General features: G+C 35.3%; 1 pseudogene; it reads left to right on the forward strand.

Moving 5' to 3' along the window:
* The first annotated feature begins 292 nt into the window (after positions 1-292).
* On the forward strand, positions 293-6,242 carry LOC123793030 (ubiquitin-conjugating enzyme E2 variant 1 pseudogene; annotated as a pseudogene).
* Positions 6,243-6,918: the final 676 nt, after the last annotated feature.

Here is a 6,918-nt window from a genome sequence, read left to right on the forward strand (position 1 = left end):
AAAGAAAGAGAATCAGGCATAAGAAATATTTGGAGTAAGATGGCTATAAACTTTATAAAAGTAATGACAGAAACCATTTACAGATCCAGGAAACTCAATGATTACTAAACAGGATAAACATCAAAGAATCTACATGTAGGAATATCATATTCAAACTGCAGAAAACTAAAAACAGAGGGATAATTTTGAAAGAATTCAGAGGGAAAAAAATAAAAAGGAAACAATAAAACCAAAACATCTTGCCTGTAGAGGAGCAAGGCTAAGAATTGCAACAGGCTTCTTATCAGAAACCATGCAAGAGGGTGAGTGAAATATTTCAAGTGTTGAAAGAGAAAACCTAGAATTCTATATCCATCAGAATTTTCCTTCAGAGTTGGTAGAGAAAGAATGATGTTGCAGGACAAATAAACTGAAGGAATTTATCACCAGTAGACCTAACCTGAAATGAACATTAAAAGGAGTACATCAGGGAGAAAAGAATGATAAAGATAAGTATTATGGGATGAAAATTTGTGTTCCCTCCAAATTCATATGTGAAGCCCTAATCCTCAATGTTATGGTATATGGAATTGGGGCCTTTGGTAGGTAATTAGGTTTAGATATCATCATAAGGGTAGTTCTTTCAAGATGGCATTAGTGCCCTTGTAAGAAGAGGACATGCGGAATCTTTCTCTCTCTCCGTTAGTACATATCAAAGAAAGGCCATGTGAGCACACAGGAAGGAAGTGGTTACCCACAAACCAGGAAGTAGACCAACAGAATTGGAACTACTGGCATCTTAATCTTTGACTTCCTCACTTCAGGAGTTGTGAAAAATACATTTCTGTTGTTTAAATCATCCAGTCTATGGTATTTTGTCGGGTTTGGCGAGCAAAGCCCAAGACCGCGAATGAAAAGATGACTCCAGACACCTTCGTAGGAGAAAGGAGAGGCCTGGGGACCAGAAGCTCTAGTGGCGAAAGGCCCTGAGCCAAGCTTTGTCTCCACTTTTATTAGGGTCTTAGCAACATTATCACGCGCAAGTGCAAAGCAAGGAGGAGGGTGTAACCGTAATGGTCAGGATAATATATGGAGCAGCGTGAGATAAGAACAAGGAGGCAAGGAGTCCGTGAAGTACGTGACCACCACAAGTCCCTGTTTTTCTTCAAAATTTAAACATGTACTTCCTAGATGAGAGCCTTGGGCCGCAGTAAGAATCCGGCCGTTTTCAGCCAAGAAACTTCAAAGGAGACTCAGCATTCTAGGCACCCAGCATTCTTTGCTTTTCAATTAGTCTCATCCAGGGAGGCACATACAAATCAGATTTTGTCTATCCAGGCACTGTGAATTCCCACAGTATTTTGTTATGGCAGCCCAGGCAGGCTAGGACGGTCAGAAACACAGATCTGAAAGACAATGAAAGAAAGAATGTTGGAGAAGAAATAAATGAAAGTAAATAAAATCTGTTTTTGTTATTGTTAGTTGATCTAATAGATAACTTTCTAAAGCGATATTAGTAATGATGCATTGGGTGATAATAGCTCTGGGGCTATCTGAGAGTGGGTAGTTAAAAATACATATTGTAAACTTTTAAAAGAAGCATAATTGGTATTTTAAGAGAAGAGGGAAATGGAATCATGTAAAACCATATAAAAACTTACCTTTAAACCAAAGAAGGCAGGAAAAAAAGAAAGATGAAAATAGCAGTGCAATGAATTGAAAATAGTTACAAGCAAAATAGATATTATGATAATAGATGACATAACCATATCGGTAACCACTTTAAATGTGAATGGAGTAGACATACCAATAAAAACCACAGAATATCAGTGATGGCAGCAAAGCAGACTGAAGCTTTTGGGAAAAGTCTTTTGGGGCATTCTTAGGCCCAGCTTTTCAATGAGCGAGCTCTTGGTTTGTAAGCATTTTCTGATTCTTGTCCTTTGGTCTTTTGTTGATTTTATGATTCCCTCAGTGATGTAATTCCAATATGCTCCGCTTTTGTTTATTTAACCTGAGGTCTATTTCTGTAACTTCCATGACAATTCCTATCTGAAATAATATTTCTAACTATCCTGGTCTGTGATAAACAAAAATTGACACATTAGAAAAAGAAAAAAAGAAAAACAAACGTATGTGATAAAATTTTCCCCATAAATAAAATTCTGACTTTAACAATGCATATTAAGACATGCTTTATTTTGATTGTGTCTCTGAAATATAGTATCATTTTTGGGGATCAAACTTACTTTAGCACAAACAATTGTTTGTTAATCCAACTTGATCTTTCAGCTATACTGGCAATTTTTTTTTTTTTTAAGATTACGGTAAAACTCACTTTCTTAGTGGTAGGAGATTGTTGCTAACGAGAATGAAAGTTAGATGGTAAAAAGAAAAAAAGCCACTTTAAGAGGTGAGGTAGGAATTAACCTGTAAAAATGACAGCAACAAATTCACGAAGACATTTATTGTTGAGATGGAGTCATTAACTACTCATCAAATGATGCAGGCAAAACAACGCAAAAACCATTTCACAGAAAGCAACAACATCATGCAATAAATTAAAATACAAATCAAGGCAATATAAATAATATAAAACATTTGACAACAGGTCTTCTGGAAAGACAGTCCTAATAAAATGATGTTAATAAGACTTGTTCATTTTAATCACAGATACGTTGCTGTCTAAGGTTTAGACTAAGCCAAGCTTAAAAATTGGTAAATTGAATGTGTTATGGTTAAACATACTGAAACTTTAAAATAATTATCATTTGATAGGTTTTCAGTTTGTTGAAACTATTGGCCATTTGAAGCAAGTTAACACATCCTTTTTCTCATTAAGATCTTGTTGACCCATGTTCACAACTCAGTACAGAGCAGGCAGTTTGAATCAATTTGACTGATTGCTGTTGTTACACAAGTAAGGACATAATTTTATAGCTGCTTTTATTCCTGACTCACAATCAAAGCAAGAGTTCACTTTAACGACTATGGGGCAAGAGTTTTGTTCTCTAATTAAAATTCTAGCCTTACAAGTTTATAGATTTTAAATGAAGCTATTTACATTCATAAAGAAGGATATTTTTTGAACCAAATTAACATTAGTGCAACCAGGGGAGGGTTATTTCAACACAGACATTTGAGAGTGTTAAGAAAATTGTTAATATTGCTTTTCTTTAAAATTACCTTAAAGGGATCAGATTGCAGGAAGCAATAAAATAGATATATTTAGTTAGGTAGAAGCTAGACAGGAGCAGTGGAAGGAGCACATGGAAGCAGAGTCCCAAGTCCCTGAGGGAGATTGACAGAGATGTGAGCTGGTGGCAAGGATGGTGATAAAAAAGTCACAAATTAAAAGCTCTAGGGGCACAGCATCCTGATCCTATGGCTTCCAAGACCCTGTGGTTGACAGATCAAGAGCCACAGGTGGGAACGAGCACTCTCCTCTTCCAAGTCTGCTCCAGGGTAAACCCTAGACTCATTATAATGTATTTGCATTGCGGGTATACTCCCCCACCACGGAGAAAGACTGCCATGATGGTTCAGGTATAAACCTTGCAGGGTCAAAAACTCCCCCTCCCAACCTGTGGGAGGAGATTCCCAAAGGATTAGAAGCAGCCTTCATTAGAGAGCATCTCAAGGTACCTCACAGCCCCTCCCAGCCAAGAGAGAGGCAACAAATATCCCATCCCAAAACAACCTAAGGACAGGTTTCTCCTCCCAGAACCCCCCTGCTTTCCCACTGTGAGAGTGTACTTTTGCTTTAATAAACTGCTTTGTGCTTGCTACTTTCCTTCTGGCTGTCTTTATTCAAGGGTGGATCCACCTGTAAATCTTTGTGTGGGGAATCCAAGGATGGAGATCTCCATTCACAGGATGCAGACTCTTCCACCAGTAACAGTATTACATTGTCCTGGAGAACCTGAGTTCTTGAGAACCGCTCTTTCTTTGATAATTTACTTTAATATTGGTGCACTCTGTAGTAAGAGTCAAATGACCTTTATACATTAATACAATTTGCACATAATTTAATTAAAATAGTAAATATGAGTTATTTAGTGAAACTTATGTGAAGAGACAATTTTAAAAGGTATATTTCTATCTTTATACAGAAATCGAAGTGGGTGCTTCTTTATTTCCAGGGGCTGACTATACCCTTTGTTTACAGCTATAATACAGAAAGCACAATACATAAACCTCAAGGCTCCTAGGCTTTTGTGCACAAAGAGAATAGAGTTTTTAGAGCATAATTCAATTATTGCCAGCCCTTATTTAATTTCCCAAGTCTTCTGAACAAATTAGAGTATTGGACAAGTTTATAGTCTATGATTTTCTTTTCCAGGTTAAAAATGGCTTGGACATTTAATAAGTTATTGTGCTCTATAATTCCAATTATTTCCTGTAGTGATTTTTTTCTTACAATAATATGATGATATAGATATACATAGATTATGATATTATATAATATATAGTAATATAAATTATAATCTAATACATATTCAACAAATATTTAATATATATCATTATAATAATATAAAATATAATGATATATATGGATACACACACACAAATCAGAGACTACAAAGTTCATTTTCCTTTTACTTCCCTGCATTCTTAATTTTATCTTGCTATTCAAATATATTCTCATATCATTTACTATTCATTTTGTATTTTGTTTTAACATTTACTCATAACTTTCATTTCTTCTCTTTCACTATTTGGTTAACATTTGGTTAACATTCTGACATCAAGCCACCTTAGTACAAAATCACTCAATTTATACTATAAATAAACCAAATTTTGTTTTACCTGAATACATTTGACAAGAACTGACAAATATAAAGTTACCTCTCCAGTTAGCTTTTTGGTGGGAGCCACCTCAGAATTCCTTCTGTTTTTTTCTTTCATCTTTGATCTTTTTAGAGGCTATGAAAATTCATACTTCATTAATCTGGTATAAATTAGGGAAGAAAGCATTCCATCTGTATAGATTTTCTAGTTCTTCAATTTTAATAACATATGTCTTTTCTGAATTATGAAATGTTTCCAATCTTCAAACATAACTTGAAAGTTTATTATTTACCTAGTCAATTACGAACTTTGTATTTTAGCTTTGAAGGCAAACAGATTCAGTGAAATTCTGTGAGGAATGAAGGGAGGGAAAGTTACATAGAAAATAACCATTGGAAACTTTTTTTGTGTGTTATTTAATTAATATAAAATTGCAAGTGCTAAAAACTTATTTAATAATAATATTCTATCCCTATAATAAAGAGAAATTTCAAAGAAGCAGCTCTCTCAGGAAAGCATTTGTTAATGGTGTAAAAAAAAAAAGACTATTTCTTCTGTTATTCATTAGTTCCTCCTGCAAATCATTATTAAGAAGGTATTAAAATGGCCACTTTTTTAGGAGGATCCCATTTTCTGCAAATTTTACAGTGAATAGAAAAAAAGAAAAGAAAGGAAGTGAGGGGAAGAAAGAGGGAAGGAATGAAGGAAGGATGGAATGAAGGAAGGAAGGAAGGAAGGAAGGAAGGAAGGAAGGAAGGGGGGAAGGAAGGAAGGAAGGAAGGAAGGAAGGAAGGAAGGAAGGGGGGAAGGGGGAAGGAAGGAAAGAAAGAAGGAAGGAACAATAAGAGAAGGAGCTTATGCTAGTAAATTTTTAGAAATTTAACAATGTCTGATTTTATCAGAAAGATCTGAGATGAAAGGAAACTGTCATTTCTTTTTTAATTCCATATATTTTTTGAATAAAAGGAAACTGTTGCTTTTTATTTAATTCCACAAAGTTTTTGAGTGATCGACCAGTAAAAAGGATTGACAGAAACAAAGGCTTTCAAACTAGTGGAAGCAGGAGAAACAAAAAGTAAGTAAGCAATAAAAGTAGGATCAATTAGGAGTAGGAGACTGCACAGTTAGCTGGGGTCTAGAAGATAACGAAGACTTGACCCTTACAAGATGGACAAGGAATGATAACTGGGCCCCCAAGAACAATTTATGAAAAACAAATATACAGCCTTAAAGTAGAATGTGGACCTAAATACCCAGAAGCAACCCCCTTTGTAAGATTTGTAACAAAAATTAATATGAATGGAGTTAATATTTCTAATGGAGTGGTGAACCCAAGAGCCATATCAGTGCTAGCAAAATGGCAGAATTCATATAGCATCAAAGTTGTCCTGCAAGAGCTCTAGCGCCTAATGATGTCTCAAGAAAACATGAAACTCCCTCAGCAGCCTGAAGGACACTGTTACAGCAATTAATCAAAAAGAGAAACCACAGCCCCCTGCCCCACCATTTGATTTAAGCATTTTCCACTGTAGTATATTTTCTAGATATATCTTACAGACCTCAAAGTGCTGGAAAGGAAGCTCCCATTCAAGGCAATTTATCTTAAGATACCATAAATGATACTAATTTTTTGTCCATTTGATAAATGTAAGTTGTACTATAAAAAAAAGTAAGCAATAAAAGTAGGATCAATATAATCATAGTGAGAATGCCATAAAAAAAGAACTAAAGTAAGATAAATAAGGAGAGAAGGCAGGGAGGGGGCCCTTACTTAGTGTAGTGGGACACTTCTAATTGTGAAGCTGAAATAAAACAAAGATCTCAAGTTGGTGAAGGTGTTGGTCATAGACACTGGAGAAGAGTGGCCCAGCCAGAGGACAGACATTGTAATGACCCTAAAAGGGCATCATAAATGGTGAGTTTGACAAAGAACAAGGTGGCAAACGTGACCTTGCAGGACAGAGTGAATGACTTCTGGGAGGGGAAATGGAGGAGTTTTGACCAAAATGTGAAAATGATTCACTTAGATTTCTCTATGTGCTGGTTTGAGAAGTGTGTTTGTTTGTATATATATGAATATGTGTGTATATAGTTATTTATTTTAAGGTAATATCTAGATACAGATTAAGACACAGATCTTAAGTGTAG

Source organism: Ursus americanus, chromosome 13 (assembly GCF_024610735.1).
Source record: "Ursus americanus isolate L20-20 chromosome 13, mUrsAme1.1.p, whole genome shotgun sequence".
NCBI lineage: Eukaryota > Metazoa > Chordata > Mammalia > Carnivora > Ursidae > Ursus > Ursus americanus.